This window comes from Neopelma chrysocephalum, unplaced genomic scaffold (genome assembly GCF_003984885.1).
Source record: "Neopelma chrysocephalum unplaced genomic scaffold, ASM398488v2 Primary Assembly neopelma1_83, whole genome shotgun sequence".
NCBI classification, from domain to species: domain Eukaryota; kingdom Metazoa; phylum Chordata; class Aves; order Passeriformes; family Pipridae; genus Neopelma; species Neopelma chrysocephalum.
Window position 1 is genome coordinate 1,432,215 of NW_020897745.1, and position 23,524 is coordinate 1,455,738.

Sequence of the window (23,524 nt, forward strand, 5' to 3'; positions counted from 1 at the left end):
TTCTGGGGAAACTTTGCAAAATATGAACACCCACAGGTCTGCAGATCTGCTGTTGCTGGAAGTCTCTGGTGCTGAAGATTACTTCAGTAATCTTGAGCTACATCTGTAATGCCAGTTCATCATGAAAAATTTCTATCTTTGCACCATGACTAAACCAAATAACTATTTTATAAATGGGAAACATCCGAAAAGAAAAAAATTCTGTGACAGTTTCTTTTGGAATAGAAAAATATCGACATATTCCATGGGGAGTCTGTCCTTGTTTAGCCTATTCAGTCCAGCAGAGAGTCTTTTCTCTCCTCTACATTTTACTCCCGGCTTGTTTATGCAGCTTTTCACCCAGCACGTTTCTGAAGGCTCACAAAGCATCCAAATTTTGTCCTGTGCTTTGAGTGAGAATTTTGAGCACACAACTGACACCCACAAGTCATCAATAGGAGGAGATGATCCCAGTCTCCTCTCAGGACAAAGCAATTGGCTGCCCTTTTTTATGCTGCCAGTGAAGTGCAGAACAAGGGAAAACGGGCATGGGTGTCAGTGCATTGGTTAAATGAGTTTTGGTCCTCTGCATTTCAATGATTCTCCTCTGGGGTGAAAGTCTCAGACTTAAACGTCTCCTTGTGTAAAGCTCAGAGCTAATGGCAGATTACAGGTTAAACACTGTAATTGCAGATCATTTGGCATCAATCTAAGCAGCAGGCGGAGTGTGACAAGTTCAGGTGAGAGACAGCTGGCACAAAATGGTTTTGGAAAGGATTTCCACAGCTCCAAAGTGCAGAAGGTTTGTAATTTTGTCATCTGGCATTTGAAAGTTCAAAAGTCTGGTAGAGTTCATTTGGGATTCAGGAGAAAAGTTTTAAATTCCTGTAATAAGTATGATTACAAACAAATATTTTTCCTTTTTTTTTTCTTTCCCTCTTTTTTCAAGTGGAGCATAAATAATTTATTTTTTTAACTTAATCCTTTAAAATCTTAGTAAGTAAATACACAGATGTACACTTTTGTGATCTCAAAAGGAGATTTCTAAGTGAGTGGTGTTCTAAAGAGAATCTTTAGCTAAAGTGAAGTAGTTTCTTTTTTCCAGATGGAAAACACAATACATCCCTGCTCCTACTAGATCCTCAGACTGTGGAACACGGTTCAGAAAATCTCTGAGAGTTGGACTAAGCTTTAATGACACTTTAATGAGTCTTTAGTTATTTCTAAATGGAGTTCAGAAGGCTGTAGTCAAAGCATGGTTTTCTGTTACAGTATTTGTCTGTTCCTGATATTTCTTCTTATATGATCCTTTTATGCCCAAAGCGTTCTACGTACCTTGGCTCTTCTGTGCTAAATCTTTTAATTCAGAGTGCAAGGGTTTAATGGAAATTTAAGTGGAATATAGCCAGACTGCTCAGCAATTTGAAGGATTAAGTCTTTTTCATGTAACCCTACCTCTCTTTATTAGAGCACTACCACTGATTTTCTTTTCACTCTTTTTATTTTCTCTCCTTTTATTTTGTTTTTGGTTTTGGGGTTTTTTTTGTTTGTTTTGGTTTTTTTTGAATACTGAGGTTATTGAAGGATGATGTGAAAAATTGAATGCTTTTTAGCCAAATTTCTGTTCCAACTGATGCCTCCCTCTAAAAAGTTTTCTCTAATAATTCACAAAAAGCAGAATGTGTGATCCTAATGTTTTTTGTTTCTCTTAGTTTCCCAAACCACTTCTCTGTGTTTTGACATCAAACAATTCAAGCTTTTCTTCCTTCTGAGAGCCACAGCTTCAAAAACTTTTAAAACCCTCAAACCAGAAAGTTGTTTTTCAGTGAATCAGTCTTTCAAATCACAGTCCTAGAACCCTGAGCCAACATTTATCCATTCCTTATTTGTCAAATAACCTATCATAAGCCTCAAGAAGATTTAGCAGGACATTAAGGATGGCTAAAGATTCTAAGAATATTGATAAGGGGATGGTAAATCCGTGCTTTCATTTAGACAAATAAACATAGAGAATTGTACTTACAAAAGCTCTGATGAACACAAGTGTGAGGGGCAGGAGAACCATATGGCCAAGTAATTCAATGTTCAAATCATTGTAACATGAGGTACAAATCATTGTAAAACCCTTCTCCATGCATGCTTAGATAAGTCAGCTGTGCAGAAGCCCATGGTCTGTACAGTGCAGGTGCTGTATAGAACAGAACTGAATTCAGATTATTTTTGCCAAGAAATTCAAGGTGGAGACCTTCCACACCTTCAGCTTGCAACAAGGTCACAGTCTATGAGAGTCTCACTATGAGAATAGATTGCCATCATCAACATGAAGCTTTTTGGGATTCCTGGTTATCATGGTCTTGTCAGGATATTCATGGTCTCAGCAATGTCAAAAATGGAGGACCAAGGCATTCTAAGAGATGTGTGGATACCCAGTATCTCTGCAGATCTAGATCCTCAGTGCACACTCTTAAATGAACAAGTGACTGGTCTGACAATTAACAGCTTCAAGAAAGTTTGCCTGAGATTTTTAACATCCTCCCTCATATGTAAAACCATTGACTTTCCACTTTCTGGGGCTTTCCTAGAGCTCAGCAGTGAGAACAGTGACACACATCTCAAAAGAAGTGTTATGGGAGGAGCAGCTCCTTTAACGCAAGAATCCACATACAAAGATATTCTCACTTTGTAAGAGCAGTCAAGGAAACCGGTTACCAATTACATTAATAATCCAAATAATCTGTGGATGGAAGTTACGAGTTATAAAAAAATTAAAGCCAGAGTAGTTGGAGTCATATGAAAGTTGATTTAAGGTACTTTTAATGAAAGTTTCTGAGGGTAATTTGTAGTGTTATGGTACTGATTATTTTTTTCTTTTTTTGCTATTAGACCAAAACAGCACTCTGATTCTTTTTAATGGGTTTTAGAAACATCTGTTATGATACCAAACAAAAAGGTACTTAATCTTAAGTGACACTATTTTCCATTTAGAATGCAGTTTGCAAAATGAATACTAATCTCTTAGTAAATGATATGCCACCTTTACCTTATTTATTGCAGACATATTGGCATTATTAGCTATGCTGAATCACTGTGGCATCCTATGGGATGTAATAATTGCTTGTTGTGTGGAGTAATCAAAGTATATTCCCTAGGATTATCACATATTGAAGTAAACAATAGCTCAGAAAACTGTTTTCTCCTGGAGAAACTGGCTGCTCATGGCTTGGAAGGGTGCACTGTTCACTGGGTGAAAAACTGGCTGGTGGCCTGGCCCAGGGATTTGTAATGAATGGAGCCACATCCAGTTGGTGGCCAGTCACAAGAGGTGTTTAAAAGACCTGTGGATGTGACACTTGGGGACACGGTTTTAGTATGGACTTGGCAGTGCTGGGTTATCAACTGAACTCCTTAAAGGTCTTTTCCAACCTCAGTGGTTCTGTGACCTTTTTCTCTTGACAGATCGCTGAAAGACAGAAACCCACTGTCTTTTATTCACTAGTGCAACTGAGTGAAGACACTTACACAGACTGATTTGTAATTGTTCTTTCATTTAGTAGGTTATAGAGGATTGAAAATTTTCCTGAAATGGAGTGCTAGCAGTTGTTTATTGGGAGACTCTTCAGTTTGTGAAGGAGCTCTGTAATAAAAGTAAATATACTTAAGATGGCTCCACATGGAGTTAATAAAGTCCAGCTGGGCTTACTAACTTATGCCCAGCAATGGTAGATTTGATTTTTTCTGCTTATATTAAAAGCAATTTGCAGAGCAGAGTGGAGAAACACCTTACCTGAGTACTTGAGTGTGATTAGTTGAAAGTAAAACTAATTTTATACTCCAATATATTTTATTTTTTTCAATATTCATGGAATCTTCATCTTCTACCATTTCACATATCGAAAGGGTGACTGATCTTCTGGCCACCTCTTTGACTGCACTGGAAACTTCTGGCTTTCCAAATACCTTCTCTGACTTTCTGGATCAGAGCCTTTTGGGTCTTACCAAATATTTACGTGAAGGCTTAAAATACTGTGTTACTGTTTCATCAGACTATCTGTTCCATCTTGTGGGGTGGGACACATTAATTTGCATCCAATAATTGCACCTAATTCTCAGTGTTTTGGGAAAGGGAAGTTTTAAAGAAAATGAGTGAGACACGTATCTACTTCCTCCTATGTTCAGTTTCATTTAAGTGCATTTCCACTGGATCTAATTCCTTTCTCTGAGCAGTGCAGTTGCATCAACTTTAACATCATTCCTTCTGCTGCATAGCAAAACTGAAAACTCAGAGAAAAGCCCTTTCTCTTCCCTCCTTTCTCCATTTAACTTTCATTGGCTCATGAGGGCTGATGGCCCGCACGTCAGATGATAGCTGAGCATGACACATTTCTTCCTAATGTTTATTACTTTTATTTCTAAAAGACATTTAGACCACAGGCCCAAATAAGAGCTTTTAGCTAACCCTGATTTGTTCCTGGAAAATATCCAGAGTATGTAATGTCCAAATATCAGAAAAGATCAGGATGCTTTGCTTCCAAGGTCTGGAAAAGTTCAGTTCATTCAACCCAAGACATTTGCAGAAGCAATTATGTGTTAGTGATGCCTTACTGCTGTCTAGTGGCTCTTCCAGTGGTGTGCAGCTCCTCACTACCCTCTCTGCATTTTCCTTTCCCCAAGCAATAATGTGTAAAGTCGAAAACAAGCCCAAAACAGCCACACTTTCCCTGCATCCAACCATTTCTTTTGATTTTCAAGACTAATATAATTACTTTCTTCCTTTCAGTAGCACCAAGATCTGCATTAAAATATTATTCTAAGTTAGAATGTCATTCTGAGTAATGTAAGGCATTTTATGATGTGAATTACTTCTAATCTTCCCTAACATGCAGATCTGTGCTCTGTACAGTCCTTAAAAATCTATTTTGCTCCCAGAATCCCTTTTTAGGGATTCATGGACGTGGACTTGCTAATGAAATAAATACATAAACTGGCTTTTGGTGTTTAGGGGATGATTGCTCTGCATTCAGATTGTCATTTTATTCTGTGACCCTGGATTGTGCAAGTTAAAGATAAGGCATAGAAAAAGTTATAAGAGTTGTTAAGAGTTTTGCAACACTTAGTCTCCTTTTGTTGTACTACCTGCTGAAATATCTAATATATAAATACTCCTGAAAACATCTCCCTCTCAGAAAGAAAAAAAACCAAGGTGTTTGAAAGTAGTTTTAAAGAACAGGGAGAAAAAAAGAAAAGGCAAGAGGACCTTTCATATATATGTATATATATATATATATATTTCTGTGTGTATATATATTTCTCATGCCATTTTTCCTTTGTGCAAAGTACTCTTATTGGTTTATAAACATATATGTATCAGTAAATATATATGAATGTATTTATAAAGACCAGAAGTCCTGCACTGTGTTGTGTGTGTCTTTGCTATTACAAACTTACTGGTACATTATATTTATTAAAAATCAATATGTCTTTTACAGATACATCCCCTAGACAATTGCTGTCTTAATGTTCTGCCTCTAAAGAATGAGACTCTCCCATTCAGCCAAAATACAATTTTCCAGCTTGAACTCTTGGACTCAATTTGTTTTTAAAGAGAAGTCATCCATAACAGTAACAGATATGGTGGCAGTTGCTTTACAATGAAAGAAAAAAGTCTATTTTGGAGATGAAAATAAAAAGATCAGAAAAGTGCAGGGTTAGTGCACGGTGCACACAAGCTCATTCTGCCTATTTAATTTCTAAGTTTGATAAAGCATAACTAAATGAAGTACCCAGAACAAGTATAATCCTAAACTTTGAACAGATTAGATCATGGGTTATAAGAAACAGGATGTGAGTGAAAACAGGGTCCAGAAAGAATCTGTAGAGTTGGTTTTCTCTCATTTAGACCTGTTTCTAAAGACATGTATATGGTCTTTTACCTTTGCTCTGTTTCAGTCATGTGAAAATCCCTTCTGGTCTGGAAGCTGTGAGGGGCAGTTCCTCACACCAGGGAGTTTGCCCTTGTGAGCTACACGCACATCCAGGAGCACTGGGGAGCATCGTGAAGAGAGACCTCCCCTTTCCCTTGGGTGCAGAGTGCTGCTGGGACACTGCACTGGTGTCCACCTGATCCCTTTGGCATCAGGGATACAGAGCTTTTTTGGTCAAATATTAGTGCTGCACAAAGGGAGCAGTGCTGCTTTCAGACATTTCAGGGGGTCCAGTTCAGAGCTCGTTTTTGGGTGAAACTATGACACCTTCTACATCCTTCTACCAGGGGAGGTTCAGGTTGGACATCAGGAAGAATTTCTTCATGGAAAGGGTTGCCAAGCATGGGAACAGACTGCCCAGGGAGGTGGTGGAGTCACCATCCCTGGAGGTGTTCAAGAGATCACTGGACATGACAGTGTTATGGTCTAGTTGACAAGGTGGTGTTCAGCCAAAGGTTGGACTGGATGATCTGGGAGGTCTTTTACAACCTAAATGATTCTTTGTGGTTCTTTGACACGGCATCCTCTATTTAACACAATCTCACAAAGTGGCCAGCAGCAGACATCTGAAGGCAGGTATAAGAAAAAAGTAAATGTGCAGAGATACTTCCCCTAAACATTCTGTTTTCCAGCAGTCTATGTTTCAAATTCTGATAGATTTTTCTTCCATTAATTTTTCCTATTGGTGGGGTTTTTTTTGTAACTTATGTAAGCAATTACCAGACACCATACTTTGGGGCAAAGAGTTTCTCAGCCTATCTGTATATTAAATTTAGACATCTGTATATTAAATTTAGACACAGCATTAAGCTAAAGCTGTTAGGTTTTGAATGGCATTTGGGTTATCAACCTGAAACACAGGCAGACAAGTTCTTAGGGTTCAGTTATAAAAACAATTCCTTACATTAGGAATTGCAGTCTCCTAAAATGTGCTAGCTTGATGGATGAACTATCTCTTGTTAATTCTGGGAGCAGCTGTTCCACATGCAATTGGGTTAGTAGTTCACTTGTCCCAGTCTTTAGTTTGTTATTCATAAGGAAAAGAGTCCAAGCACAACAGGGGTCTGGCTGGAAAATAGGGCTTTTCCACACTGCCACAAATTGAATAATAAAAGGCTGCCTGAGTAATTGGTCCCCATTTTCTGCACTGTAACTCCCAGTACGTCCTTTGTCAGGCTGGAAATTGGATTGTGTGCCTTGGACTTAAAGAAGTAGTTGGAAGAAGATAAATTTTAAATATTATTGCCAATTCTTAAAGGTTTCTCTACTGCTATGGACCAACACAGCACTTCAACTTCTAAGTTTCTAGAGGATCTTTGCTTCTCATGTCATGGGGTTAACTAAAGTCTGGAAAGGCAGCAATGTTACAGTACCTGTGCAAAATTATTGGAGACTGACATAAATGAACTCAAACAGAAGACGCATCGAAGGACCACAGTTAAGGAAAGATTGCAACTATCAGTCCACACAACCCTTTTCAAATGTATAAACAACATCACTATGAGTATTTTTATTTGTATTGCTATTGTAAAAATGGGGGAAATACTGTTTAGGGTGTTTTCAGTGCCAAAAAAAATGAGAATTGTTTAGTTCTTCGTCCAGCTCTTTGCCTGGACTGGAAGTTTTCACAGTCATGAAATAAGAAAACAAAGGCAGCAAAAAGTCATTTACTGTGTTGACCCAATAAAGAACCTTTGGGTCCATGAGTAGCTGGCAAAGAAAAACACCAAAAAAATTCTCCTCCAGACTACAGACTGCTAAGAAAATGTACAGCAAAAAAAACTTTGTGCCAGAGGGTTCTTTCCAGTAGTCTAAGCATCTACAGTAAATTCCCTACATGCTGTTCATTTAAGTTCAAATCATCTGAATTATTGAATATGACAGAGAAAGCCATCTTCATCTTAAAAAGAGCTGCACACTCCTAGGGGCTGTCGAATTCAGGGAACAGAAATAGTGCCAGATCCTTCCGGTGCCATCCCACTGATGTCAACAGACTTCCATCAGCATATCTGACAGCAGAATTTAAGTCCTCATTTTTATGTAGAAGAAGTCTTTATGGTAGTATTAAGAAGCCAGGCCATTGCATGCTGAATTTAAAAATGTCAGTCCCCTAAGAACTGACTGTAGACAAAAGAATAATATATGTATATGAAAGAAAAGCCATGTTCAAGGCTTAAACTTGTTTCAGACACCAAAAAAAAAATATTATGTCATCTAGCGAAATACTTGCACTTCAGTAAAAATGTAGCAAATCTCTTAAGGCAAATAAAATAAAATAAAATAAAATAAAATAAAATAAAATAAAATAATAATATGTTTCTGGATGTAACTTTCACACAAATGGAAAATATGCTGAACATGCACTGAGTTCAGTGTATTATGAAACCTTCACTGTACTGAGTGTTCCATATGTAGCTTTATGTGACTGACAGTATATACAGTCACAGACACTGAGACTCAGTTGAGATTAGAAACCAATAACAATAATCTCTAAATAAACGTTTAGCAGAGGAAATGTTTTTATCTGTCCCACCTTGGAGAGTTTTCAGCCCAGACAGAGAAGGCAAAGAGAACCTCACAGGAGATCTGTCTTACAGTCACTGTCTGGTGATTGTGATCCCCCATCCATTGCAGTAAATTTGAACACACCTGGTGACACTCTTCCCTGGCATTGCCAAGATCTTCCCTGGAATTAATTCAACCTCTTTAAACTGACATTTTTCAGGAATAATTCCCATGAGGAGTTTGGCATGTAGGAAATGTCCAGGGTTCACTCAGTCAGGTTGAGTGCACCTATCCTGTTTTGAAGGGGAAAACAGTCTGCTGAATAGGCTATGAAAACTCTTTTAAAGTGGTTCCTGATGCCTTAGGAATGTTTCTGATGAAGTCTAATTGTTTAAATGTTTACATAAGTGTTTATTTTCCATTTAATCCATCCCTACATTGAGAATCCACAAGACACCAATAAAAAGCAGAGTGAAGAACCATCACAATTCCTTTTCTGAGATCTGACCTGAAGATTGATCTTTGCAACCCTTAGCACATAAAGTACATAGTGTCATGACGTCAAGGAGGATGTAGCCAACAGATATAAAGGTGAATTATTTTTTGTAAAAAATACATTAGAATGGGACTCCTAAGCCTGAAAATGCCCAGAAACTTAGCATTCAGGTAAAATTGATCTACCAGTCACCTGCGTGGAGAGCAGAGAACTGATCGGGTCCCGCAGTTTTTCACACTGTTATCACCAGAGATTCATGAAAGTCAGAGTTTTGATTCTTGGACCCCAATGAAAAGTGATAATATTGACATGTTTACCCCTGCTTTTCCCTAAAGATGGTGCTTAGAACAACTGTGTTCCTGAAGTAGATATCTAATGGAAATGTTTGCATTGAGATTTCTTGTCCAAAGTCAACAAATTACAAGTGTGAAGAGGAACTTGGAACTGGGTGCTCTGATATCCATGCTATAAGCATAACTAATACTTTTGGTTTGGTTTCCAGACTTGTTTTTTTTCAATTTTCTTTTTCTTTATAACAATATTGCACAGTATGTACAACACTGATGCAAGCATGAGCTTCATTGAGATGTAAAGTCGAGATATTGGTTATTTGCAGCTATTAAGAGTCCTGTACCATTCTCAAAGACTAATTTCTGCTCTTTTTTCCATCAAAAAAGTCAGCATGATTAATTATACCCTAACTACACTGTCAGCTATGTGTACTGTTTCTGCTTGATGCCTCTTCCCAACAGTTGTTCAGTCTTGCTCTGCATTTTTAGAGAGCAGCTGAATCCTACTCCAGGGTGTCCTTCAGGAGAAACAAACAAACAAAAAAGGGTGAACTTTAGGGTTTTTAATGTGAAATTTACCCAATCAATGACAATTTTTCCTAGATTAATGAATTATTTTCTGCAAAATCCCATCAGATATCTGACTTTTTATCAGTTTATTATGAGGAAGGAAGAGTAATATTTTATTCAATAATGTTAAGCCAGTTCAGAATGTCTATAAATAGAAAAATAAATGCCTTATCCAAGGCTATCAAGAATACAAGAAACTGTATCACAATGATTTGAAGCTTGAGCATAAAAACCTGCTAAATCTGCAACTGGCTCCACTTTAGTAATTTTTGATTTTATGCCATAGATTCAGTTCCTAAGTAATGAAAATATGCTGCAGTGAAAAACTGCTTTAGGATTCATCTTCACCACATTATGGATCTTCTAGGTGTTCCATGAGAAAAATCTAAATGTAGTCAAACCTGTCTACATGATCAGGATAAAAGGGAAACACAGATATCTTTTCTCACTGTCCACCTGATTTTAATTTTTCCACTGGAGGATATTGTAAGGACTCCTGTTGTGGAATTAATTCTCTTTCCTTTTGTTGTTATTGGCAGAAATCCTCACATTGTTTTTTCAGAAGGTAATTGTCTGTTCCATGAAGAGTCACTCCCTGTTAATTATTGTGAAATGTCAACAGTATTTGAGATGGTTGTAGGAGGAATTCACAGTTTTCCCCTTTCCAGGAAGGATTGTCTTTCATTCTTCGCTTAGGACAGAATGCACAAGCTGCTAATCTCACTGTTAAAGCAGAAAGTGTTAGAATAATTTTATGGTTAAAGTGACATGTTTTCAGCAGTTGTGAATGAATGCAATCATTGATTTCAAGTCAGGTAAATTGAGATACCTGCAAGAGCCTCAGATATCCAGAACCATTCCTGATAAAATAAATAAACACATAAAAAAATTAAAATGTCTTCAATAACAACAGAGTATAAGCAAGAAAATGTAAACTGAGAGGTGGAAATTTAGTAATTTTTCCAAAGATATACAATATCATTAATATTTATTTAAAAATAAATATTTAATCAGAAGTTTGGAACACAATGTTTTCTCATAAAATAATTTTAATTCCATTAAACTGAAAATAGTTGACTGACTTCTGAAAGAAGTATAAGAACATTTTCTTGTTCAGTGTATTCAATTGTTCCAGAGATTTAAAGTGTGTTTTGTAAATTACAGCAAGTATTATTCAACAGAGTATTAAAAAAAAGTCAAAAGCTGGATATATACCAGAAGGAAACTTTTCCTGAAAGATCTGAAAATATACTGGATTTAAGGATTACTTTAAACAAAATAAATATTCTTCAATGTTTCTTTGGGAATTTTATTTTATTCTTAATCACACTGTCAAAGAGAATGGAAGTCCTGTATCAACTTTTTTTTTTTTGATGTATATATAGGCTGATGAATTCTTATGGTAAAGAAGCAGTTAGTAATATGTAGCTGGCAACTTATAGAGTGATGCCACAATTTGAGTCAAACATGGTTTCTGAACACATCATTCAACTAAGAAAATCTTTTTTCTTCCATATGTACTTCTTAGATATGTTTGCAATGCTAAATGACCTACTTACAGAAAATGTCAGCAAGTGTTTTAGTTCAGTATGAGAACATATTTCCAAAATTTATTGCAAAAATAAAAAAAAGATGTTACTTAGTAATATTACTTAAGGTTTTACTTAGAAATTATACAGTTTGGGTTTTGACTTTTTTTCATTCTTTTTTCTCTTTTTGTGTTGTATATGATTAAAAAAATTTACTATTATGCAACACTGCAAAAATAAATCAATGGTGTTATGTTCACATTAATTTTTAATCACTGAAACAACACTATTATTCTGTTAGATTGGGTACAAAAGTTTTTATCGTTTCAAAATGTTTCCTCTTGACCCTGAGGATGTCCTTTGTCTATCATGTTTCACACTCTGTGTGCTTTTTATTTTCACATTAACTTCACCAGCCATTTTTCAAATTTGGGAGCATGTTCTGGACAATTGGTAGGCAATCTGCCTGGAGGAGGAACCAACACAAACAACATAAATTTTGTTTTTGACAAATAATCATGGAGCATGAAGTAATTTATGATGGAGAGGACCTCAAAGGTGTCTAATTCAACATCCTGCTCAAAGTGGGGTCAGCTTTGAGGTCAGATCAAGTTTCTTAGGTCCTCATTTAGTCAGGATGGAAAACCTTGAAGGATGGAGATTGCAAAAGCTCCTTGGGCAACCTGCACCTCTACATGATTGTCCACGCAGTGAAAAAACTTTATATCTGGTCTGAATCTCTCTTGTTGCAGTTTATGCCTGTTTTCTCTTTTCCACCCACCCTACACTGCTGTGATGGGTCTGATTGTGTCTTCTCACTGACTCAACTGCTGTCAAATCCCCCCACATCTTTTCTCTTCTTCAGGCTTAACAAGCCCAGTTTCCTCAGTTTCTCCTCATGGTCCAAATACTTCAGGTCCCCTCCCATCATATTATTAAAATATTTTTTAAGTGAACACTTCAGAGAAATCTCTTCAGAGTACATGCCCACTGTGATCTTTTTTTTTAATAGAAAGATGCCTGATTCTACCCACAGGTGATGTTACTGTGAATATTTCAAAGATGATAACCACCTCCTTTTGTAGATGTTTGAAAGTGTCTCATCTGTGCACTCTAAGATCAAGTCTTACTCTACATCCCTTTGTAATTTTCCTGGAGATTCCTTCTTTGAGATTGTAAATTTAGCACACACAGAGAGTAAATTTACAAGTTTTGCTTTTATGGGGAAAAGCATTCTCGTGTTCACAGCAATGGTAGTGGTTACCTCACTTTAGACTCTGTTACATTAAATAACTCTCACTTATAGTTCATGACCCTGCTTTCCTCTAAATTCACTATTCCCTCCCTCATCACACTGAGGATGTGTTTACCACCTGAAAGGAACTATGCCCATGTTAAAGGTTTCCTAATAAGATCCCCTTTACTGAGCTGAACACTCTGCCACCTGTGGCAAATAGATGTTAGGGACAGCTCTGACTGCTCATCTGCCCACGCTGGTTTGTTTGTAAAATATTAGCAGCAAATATTGCTCTTTATGTGCACCTTGAAACCACAAAAAGTACTTGGAAAAATTCACCCACTGATCCAATGAATTGAATCTTCCATCCTTAGAGCAAATATAATTGAATTGGCTGTTATGGTGGCTGTTTTCAATTATTGCCTAAGAATTTATTGGCTTATCTTCCTGCTAGGGACCTTGAGAATTAGGCAGGGAATTCTGTCAGTGAATGTCTTTTAAGAAAACTGTTGTGGTAGGTAGTGAAATTTTAATAATTAATATAATTGTAATTAAAAGTACACCTTGACCTATTGCCATTGCTGAGCAGCAGCTGAAGCAGCAATTAGGTGGGATGCTCTACAGAACCTAAAATGGTGCCATGTCCAGGCTATTGACTCCATATCCCTAATCAATAAAATCCATTAGGTGTAGAAAGTAGTTTGTCCCATCCTAAGGTAAAATACTTCAAGATGTGACCACCTTCTTGCTTCTAGTGGTGATAAAGCACTACCACCAGATGGTGGGTTAACAAGGAAAAAAACAAGAGAAAAGTCATGACAGGGTAACTTTAGGGAATCTGTGCAATGTAGAGCTGGACTTTGCACAAATAATGGGCCTCTGATTTTGGTACAGCCGAAGGAATACACCTGCAAACCCCTGCTAGCCCTTTAGGACAAATTCTGTCAGTGATGGCCATGGAACTAACAGGAGCTCAGTGTAAGTCAGCACCTGAATGCAAGTCAAGGGTGGCAAGAGAGTTTTGTAACCTCAACTGCACAATCCACCGTCTGTAATACTTTGGAGATTTAAGACAAGTAATTTAAAACCAGCCTGGACATCTTACCAAACCCAGTCACACACATGAGCACTGGACAGACAGACTTTTCACAGAAACCATCTTGCTTTTGCTGCTGATGGCAAGATTGGGGAAAAAAATCCAGTCTGTGCAACCAGAGCAGGCTGTGACCTTCACTGAGAAGAGATGCTGTGAGGGAAGTGGGGTGTGAAATTGGAGTTACCTGCTGTAATTTTGCAAAATTAAAATGAGATGAGCAGCCAGTGTTTCTAGCCAGCTTCTTGCAGATCAAAGCTGGGCTGCTCTGTTCCAGCAGCTCACAGGCATGTTGGTAATGAAACGGATTTACAAGCTGACATCGCTTTCCCCGTGAAATGCCATCTCCTTGCAAAACTGTTGCCCTTGATAAAAAGGGATCAGAGGGTCATACTCTTCTCCTTGCTGAAAGTTTATTACACAGGTAGATGCTCAAGCAAAACTTTTTAGGGGGTTTGCTTCATCTAACATACATGTCCTGCCAAATGTCCAGCTTGATGTGCCACCTGAGTTGGGCGGTGTTGAAGACAGGACAGCTCTTTTCTTTATTTTTCTTTTTCTTCTTTCCTTCTTTTTTTCTTTCTTTCTTTTTCCCTTTCTTTCTTTCTTTTTTTCTTTCTGTCTTTCCTTCTTCCCTTCTTCCCTTCTTTCCTTCTTTCCTTCCTTCTTTCCTTCTTTCCCTCTTCCTTCTTTCTTTCTATCCTTCTTTCTTTCCTTCTTTCCCTCTTCCTTTTTTCTTTCTATCCTTCTTTACTTTCTTTCTTTCTTTTTCTTTCTTTCTTTTTTTATTCTTTCTTTTTCTTTCTTTCTTTTTCTTTCTTTCTTTTTCTTTCTTTCTTTCCTTTTCTTTCTTTCTCTTTCTTTCTTTCCTTCTTTCCTTCCTTTTTCCTTCTTTCATTCTTTCTTTCTTTCTTTCCTTCCTTCTTTCCGTCTTTCCTTCTTTCTTTCTATCCTTCTTTCCTTTCTTTCTTTCTTTTTCTCTTTCTTTCTTTTCTTTCTTTCTCTTTCTTTTTCTTTCTTCCTTTCTTCCTTTTTTTCTTCCTTCCTTCCTTTTCTTTCTTTCTCCTTTTCCATTTCCTGTTTAATTTTTTTCTTTCTTTTTTTTTACATATACCACACTGTGCTCATTTGATTACTTCATAAGCTGTCTCTTAAACACTCAGTTTTAATCTCTCTGACTCTTCTGAATTCTATTAGCCTACCCCTCACCATCATCTTGACACAGCTACTGTGATATGCAGTGGTGTGAAAGCTACTAAAAGGGCAATGTCCTGTGTTTGTCAGATTACTGGGATGAACTCTGCTTAAACCACATGCATAAAGTACTATATTCCCACTTAAATCTTAAAAGGACTAAAAAGTCCAAGTGAAGTTACACCAAATGTTCCAAGACATTGTCCTTGTGAATTTAATTACCTGTGTGACAGTACAGATCCATGTGGTGTTACATCTTTGTGCAACTAACAGGGTAAATTTATAAGTTATCCAGCTGAGTCTCCCATTGTCCCGCCAAAAGTATGTAATTAATTCTGTGCTAACAGGTTATAGTGATTTCCGAGCTACCACATGAAGATATATTCCTAAATTAGATATTATATAGACATTGTCTTCCCCGTCTTACTCAAATACATACAAATGTTTTTCATCTGTATATCTCTAGCTAAAAATGTTACTTCAATATATCAAACAGGCTTCATCTATAATTAATATGCAAATGGTTACAAATTTTACACTAGGGAATTCTTTTCTTTTGCTGAGAGCAAGTAACAAATTGTCATTTCTAGTTTGCTTCTGGTGCAGAACCAATCCAAAGCAGTGATAGAAAGATTCATTATTAAACTACATATAATTAGAAATTAGTACTCATATAGCTATTTTTGATTGCTACAACAGTCCAGTGGGACACTGTCTAGGGGAAATGTATGTGGTCCTAGAGCTGGTGGGGCCTTCCACAGCTCATTTAACTTAGGAATGTGTATTAGGACAAGATGGGATGGCTTTAAACTGAAAGAGGGAACTGTTAGATTGGATATAAGGAAAAAATTCTTCACTATGAGGGTGGTGAGGCCCCAGCACAGGGTGCCCAGAGAAGCTGTGGCTGCCCCATCCCTGGAAGTGTTCAGGGTCAGGTTGGAAGGAGCTTGAAGCAACCTGGGATAGTGGAAGTTGTCCCTGCCCTTGGGGTTTGAGACTGGATGGTCTTTAGGGTCCCTTCCAACCTTAACCATTCTATCATTCTATGAGTCACAAAAGAGTAAAGTCACTTAATTTGGTTTCATTCCAGCTACAGATAAGAACTCTGAAGTCATTGCTCCCATGACAGTCAACAAAACCAAAAATGTTTTTGTTGTAGTGTGTTTATTTCCTTCTGCAAAAGCCTGAAAATGCCTGAGTTTGAATCCTGCTTCAGCCCTGCTGACTCTCCCAGCTGTCTCCCTCCCCTACAGAGACTGACCCAGGAGATAGCCTCAGAGGATGCCCAACACACAGAACCTCGTCCACAAGCGGGCTCTGCTCCAGCAACAACAGTTACATGAGGAAAACTTTAGTAAGCATTCAAAAAATTAATATCTAGTTTTCTCCTCACCTGTAGGGACAAACTACACATCACAGACGGATGCTGCAACCAACCAGGTATGAAAAGTATACGGTGAGAGCAACTCTCATCACTTATCTTCTGAGCACTGACGCTTTTAAAGCAATTACAGCTCACATCCTTCCTCTGCCAGGCATGTGCCCCAACCACTAGACAGTCATGATTCTTTTTCCTCCTTCCCTGTAGCCTGATGAATCTTTAATTCCTTCATTAAAACTGGATCAGCTTCAGCAAGAAGACTTGTCACAGCCTCCCATTTTGGTGACTAAATTTATTTCCATTAATCTGTTGCTAGCAGGTTTTTACTGCTGCTGGCTTGCTTGCTTGAAGGAGCTTTTGCTGACATGACTGTGTTGGCTGTTCACTTGCCAGACTGTCCTTGGGTACTTACATCTGATCTGTCGACCAATTTCATCAACTTGAAAGAAGGGCAGAAGTTTTGTAGATAATTGAGTACTGACAAACATTATAGAGATGGACAGGTGGATAGAGAGGAAAAGATTAATCAATTTGGGGAAAGGAAGAGGAGGTAGAACTCAAGTGTCAGCCTTTCTGCTTAGCACTGGGGTTGCTTCATGTTGCAGCCAGGCTGCAGCTGCACCTTTGCTACCTCTTGTGCAAGGATATGACACTTGGAAGAGTAACATGGCAAATTTCAAATTCCAGCAGTTCAGGGATTAGTCTTTCTGATGACAGAAACTCTCCTTTCCTCATTGCAAACCCCAGGAAGTTAAATGAGATGATGTTGTGGGTTCTCATATGTCTACTTGTCTACTCCTTGGGAAAAAACCCTAAACATTACTAAATATGTTAAATAATAACTATTAAATAAATATTAAAAAGGGCATGAGCATCTTGGAAACATTATGTACTTATTGTAGAAAGTAACCAAAGCAATATTTTAAAAAAAAAATAAAATATTCAAGGTTCATGTTTGATACCTAGAGTAGAATTCTTATAGAGAAAGGAAGAAAGGAAGCATGCAGGTAAGGAAGCAAACAATGCTTTGATAGGGAAATGAAATGCTATATCAGGTGCAATATTAAACTTCCTTCAGCTAAACTATGTTAAGGTGCTTAATTGAGGTTTTTCCTTTTCACAGCAGTGTCGTTTGAGATGAGCACCAAGCACATTAGGAGATCTTTCCAGAATGAGAAAAAAGTGCTTAAATATCTGATTTTAGCAGGAAATGTTAATAACATCTGTCCAAATTTTGGTCATGTTTTCCCAAATATGTTGAAATGTATAACGATTTACTTTTCTCTTCTCTGTTTGTATCTCCCTGAAGGACCCAGGAATGGACATCTCATTTTTTCTCACACCAATGATCAACTCATTAGATTCTTAATTTCAATTAGTCTAATATTCACTTACTCCTTCAGATATGCTATATGGTGGAAGTTTCATTTGTCAAGTGCCAGAGCTATCTTGCCTTTCTGATTCTAAGTTATCTTAAATACATCTGTACCTTGCCCCCGACATAATTTAATTTACTCATCAACCAAATTTGGAGTGAGAGGACCAATCAGTCAATTCAAATGTGAGTTTATTTGTAACTTGTTGGTTCAGTCACTTGGAAAGGTGGATGAAGCCTGATGTGGCTCTCAGTGGTGCTGTGCTGTTTGTTAGTGCACTAACAGGTGTGTATTATAACTGCTCTATTTTAAAATGTGATAACCTCGTGTAAACATGAAAGCAAACTATGCTACTGCTTCAAATCAAAACTCACTCTTAGTGAAAGCAAATGGCTCTTTGAGATACCCAGTAGTTGAAACAAATAATAAGTATAGTTGAGGAGTACCAGACTTCTTGAAGAGAAAGATCCTACAGCTGTTCTTTGCATTCATTGATTTTTGTAAAATATAAGATCCACGTTTACTGTAACCCTGTCATTTAGTAACATGACAATTAACCTTGTCTTTAATTGGGAAGTTAAAAATAAAACCCCTATGAATCTTTCATCCCAGTAGGAGTCTTCATTTTGAAACTGAAAGGAAGTAACCCTTCTTGACATGTCTCATGAACTTTGTCTCTTACATTTCCATAGTAATAGTCTCCCCAGTGAGCCATCACTCATACTATCTCCATATTATCTTAACTCAGAGAATTAAACAGAACCAAAATATTTTAAGAGATCAGGAAGTAATCTTGAAGTGAACTTGTTTCATACAATATATTCTAGAATTTTCAGCTGCTGAAGGATGACTTAATTTCTAGATTAAACAGTAGCTTTCTGGTCCTTTATAATTCAGGATATATTCTGATCCCCTCTCATGCTGATCTGATTAGTCAGTAAAATATGTGGGTTCACTTTTTTCCTTAGAGGAATATAATATTACTCAGCATGAGGATATTTTTCCTAACATTCCAAAATCTGGCAGATATCAAATAAAAGAAGACAATACACTACAATAAGTGAATGAACTTGTGACTACATTTTGAAAAGAGTAAAATTGAGTCTATGCAATCAAATAGAATATATTGATATCAAAAAGGAAGTAGGTGTTTCATAGACCGCCTCTCTTGTGGGAGTAAGAAAAGAGATGAATAAAGTTGTTCTGTTAACTCACTGATAGTGGGCTGGATTTTCCTTTCTTTTCTATTATTGAGGCTCTGGTTCAAACTCCATTATTCACTCAAGTAATTCTTACCTCTTCAATTAGGTTTTCAATAAAATTTCTGGGACTTCCACCAGTTGGGAACAATGGCTAGCTAGCATGTAACATAGCCTCTTTTTTACCCATTCCAAGGAGACTGTTAAATTGTAGTTACAATCATAGAAGAAGAGTTTGGGAAACATGAATGCCCTGCTGGAAAGGAAATGCATCCATCTATACCAGGAGAAAACACAGATAAACAAAAACATTAAGCAACCTGGTAAAGTGGGTGTTGTTCCTGCCTAAGACAGGGAGGTTGGAAAAAGATTATCTTTAAGGTCTCTTCCAACCCAAACCATTCTAGGATGCTGTGATTCATTGATTCTATTATCATTGGGAAAGAAACAAACTTGCCCTTTTCTGAGCAATTTTTTTTTCGAAGATCCTTGGACCCCAGATCTGAAAATGGCAGAGTTTGGAAATGTACAGCTTGTGGAACTACAAAGAGGAGAGGAAGCCGCAAAAAGCAAAACCAACACAACACCACTTTCCATTCCTCATGCAGTTGAAGGCAACCTAGTTCATTGTGGATATAAAATGAGTAACTAAATGCATGATGCATTCGATTTGCTCCACTTAGTAAAAGAGGGAAAGCAGAAGGGGCAGAGTAGGAGGGCTTGAAGCCTTCTCTGGCAGTACCGAGGGCAGCTGGTACAAAGCTAAAACCTCCTGCCTCACCTTCTGGCTTCCTTTAGTTCCTTGGGAACTTCCCATCAACTGCTGCTCCTGCCACTTAATGACAAGCCTGTCATTTATTAGCTTATCCCTTTGGGGGAGGAAGACACTCCACCACATATTTCTTATTCGGAGCCAGTGGTTACAGATGTAACACCAGAGTGTGAACCAGAAAGAGGGAGACTATGACAGGTGGAGGAGGGGTGCTGAGCCAGGGAATGAGAAGATAATTATAATTTCAGAGAGCAAGTGGGTTATGAGAGGGCAATTAAGGGAAGAAGCAAAATAAAGCATGTCATGGAATCCTGGGAAATAGGAAGAAAAATCCTTTTTTTTATTGTGAAACCAGTTAGACCCATGTCATAGGGGTCAACCCATAGGAGGTCAAACCCATAGAATGCAAGGCCATGTCTTGCATTAAGTCTTTGAATATTAAGAAAAGGTTAAAAACAGCACCCTGGACAGGTACATCAGAGAAAAGTAACTCTGAAAAAATATTAACAAAACTACGAATATGTAGGTCTGACTTGTATATTAGACTAATAAGCTAAATTATTAATTATTAGGGTAGATTGTTAAAATGCATTTAAAATAACAGAACTAATAGTCATGTGTTTAACTATGACACAGTGGAAAAGAGTTTTAAAAGATCTTGGAGACAGAAGTTATTTCTCACACCTCCATCATTCAAAAGGACAAAAAAAACCACAACCAACCACCAACTCTCCCCCCCAAAAAAACAAACAAAATTAACAAGCTATTGTGGCTTCTAAAGTAATTATTTTTAAATGCAAAGTAATGCACACAGGAGATAAATTCTCATTGTACATAAAGGGAGGCAATCTTTCAATTAGCTTTTTCCAACCTGGAAAGGATTGAAGAGTCACTGTCCCCAGTTTCTTCAGAAATTCTACTCAGTAATAAAGAGCTTTTATAAAGGCAAATAGACCAGTGCTGTTAAAAACAGTAGAGAATAAAACAAGAAAAACATTAAGGCCAATTTAAAAGGAATACTGTCCCTGTATAAAAATTCATGTCTCCACCTCAAAAACGAGATAGAGTCAAAAAAAAAAAGTGAAGAGCAAGATCATGAAAAGCTTTCCCTATAAAGAACCAGCAAGTATTTTGAGACTTTTCAATTGAAAAAAGTGAGGGAAAGTATGAGAGAGATGCACAAAATCATGACCTCCATAGAGAAAAAGAATGAGGAATGAAGAATGGTCTGGAGAAAATTCTTCCATTGTTCTCTTTTAGAAACAGAAAACCAAATAAGCTGGTCTGAAACTAATAGAATTAAGCACTTTTTTTCACCCAGTTTATGATTACACAGCAGAATTCAAAGCCATGGGATTTTCAGAAGGTCAGACACATAAATGGGTTCAAAAGCAGACACATTTGTGGGAGGAAGTTCTCGTGGCAGCTGTTAAACACACTGCTGTAAATCCATCCTGCAGCAGAGATTACAAAGCATGAGAGAAGGTGGGCAGGTTGGAGGGACACACCACTCTGAACACTACTTTGGTGTTTGAGCAGGTGTTTTATGTAACAGCTTAGGATCACAAGCGTAATTACACAGCTTTCAGCTCTTTCACCACTTCTAAATTTGACTTAGACTCTTGACTTCACAGAATTTCTGAAATGCTGCCCCGTGTCTTTAAAGGAACAATTATTCACGATTTGTTTGTTTACTTACTTATGGTATGTGAAAACAGTCTTTAATTGTCAAAGGGACACAACAGGTGCTTTTCAAACCCATTAAACTCAGCCACCAAATTCTGCTTCTCGATGCGGTGCCAATGGCCTGAAACTGAAAGTAAAACAGTTTGGGGTAAGTTGTTTTCTTTCTTTTGAATTGACTTAGATGTGTTAAATCTAAAATGCTCCCCTGGCAAAAGGTGTATTCTGGTTTCACTATCTGCTGCTATCTACTTTATCTATCCAAATATCTGCTTATAGGTTTTATTTCGTGAACATCTGAAAAGCTTTAAAATTGATAGTGATGAGCCCTGCAGCTTTCCCTGGCCTGCCCTTCCTGACTGCCTGAGTAGACATTAATCCTGTATTTCATCACAGGCAGACTGAAGGTAAGTTGACAAATTAAATTCTCCATGTATTTTTTAATATAAAAATGCGATGCTTAGTGCCTTGAATCCCCCATAAGTACTTGTAAACTGTGATTTAATACCCTCTTAACTGCCTTTCACTAGTCTAAATGTGTTCAGCTCTTGAATTCCTTCCTTTTAAGAGTCTTCCTATTTGGAGGAAGCTGGGAAATTGTTTAGATAAGCAAACAAGTGCTCACGATGTTGTCTCAGCGAAATTTCTATTAGTCTTTGGAAAGATTCCAGATTCCAATTTAAAGTAAAGGGCACCAGGATGAGCTAAGGGGGGTAGAGAAGGCAATTAAAAAGACTAATTCATCTGAAACAACAAATATAAGTTTGACCTAGGATTTAGCTTTGGCAAGGGTCTCCATATAGTTTCCTTAAACAGTCTAAGGAGGAATGGTTTATTTTAACAAGTCCAAGTGACAGAATACCTAAACACTGAGGTTAGTTATCATATTTACCAGGCACAGAGAAACACTGATTTAGTAGATGTGGCACATGTTTTGCATGTAATAGTCACACACTTTAGTACTTCCTATTCTGCAGTAAATTTTGCATACAAGAACTGTTCCCTATCAGCTCTGATTTCTGTTCTTCCCCCTCATTCCCACCTTCTGCCATTCCAAGAATAAATGTTCTGTTACCTCTGTAGCAAGCTAAAGAAATTTATTGCCTTTTTTTTTTTTTGGTCTAGTGTAAACAGGAACGCTACAAAATACTATCTTCATCTTAAATCTGCTTTCTTAGTATTTAAATTTGCAGCAAATCAAGCCTTGGCTTCAGACAACCTAATAAAAGCCTAAAGACACACACAGCTGGCTATATACAACCATAAACTCCATGTTTTCTAGCAGCAAAGGGCTTGGCTAACCTCTTTTTCAACTTTGTTCCAAAGTGCTTGTTAATTTGGATGATTCAGATCTGTAGCTTTCCATTCTCCTTGGAAATACTATAACTGTTTTCTTAATTGTAGCCAAACTGTTTTCATCATTACCTATGGTTCTTGTCACCAAAACTAGGAACGGCTGTTCCAAGAGAGAAATCTTAGGTACCACTGAAATTAATGGGTCTAAGTAAAAGAAAGGGGAATTTCATCCCAACACAGCACTTCAGAGGTGTTCAGAAGATCAGGAACATTGAGTTTTGGCCTCTTAATTTGGTGTGACCTTCTCTCACTTCTTTCAGCTGGTCCATAAATTGAATCTCAGCTGGTAATTACTGAATGGCTCAGTCCTTTAGTGTTCATTTTTCTCTCTCTCCCATTTCACAAATGGAATCGATTGTTGCCAAAGGATGTGCAGAGCTGCCTGGAGTAAGAGTCTTGGCATTAACAATCCTGGCAGTCCTGTTAGATTTGTTTAGTTTCCCTTCTAATCTCTACATCCAATTCCAACTTCATGGTTTGCCAATCCAGAAAGCCTAAAAAAACTCGAACAAAAAAAATGTCCAACAGTGAATTGGTTTGATTTCCTTGATATACCTGTTTTCATTCTGAACCATTCACTTTTTTTGTTGTTTTTTTTTCCTCCTGAATATGTTAAACTACCTATGTTGCCTATGCTGCACCTACTCCATGCACCTTTCATGTGTCACCAAGCACATGCTGAGGTAGCAGGGACACTTTGGTACACCTGCCCTCTTTGGTGTGCCTGCAAATCTTTCCCAGGGCAAGAAGACCATGTCAAATCAATGGGCCCAGCAGAGTTTAAGTCCTCTGAAACCTTATTTGAAAAATACCTGACACTGAGATTAAAACATTGGCATCTACCAGGGTCTGGTGTTTCCCTAGTGGAACTAGGAAAATGCTG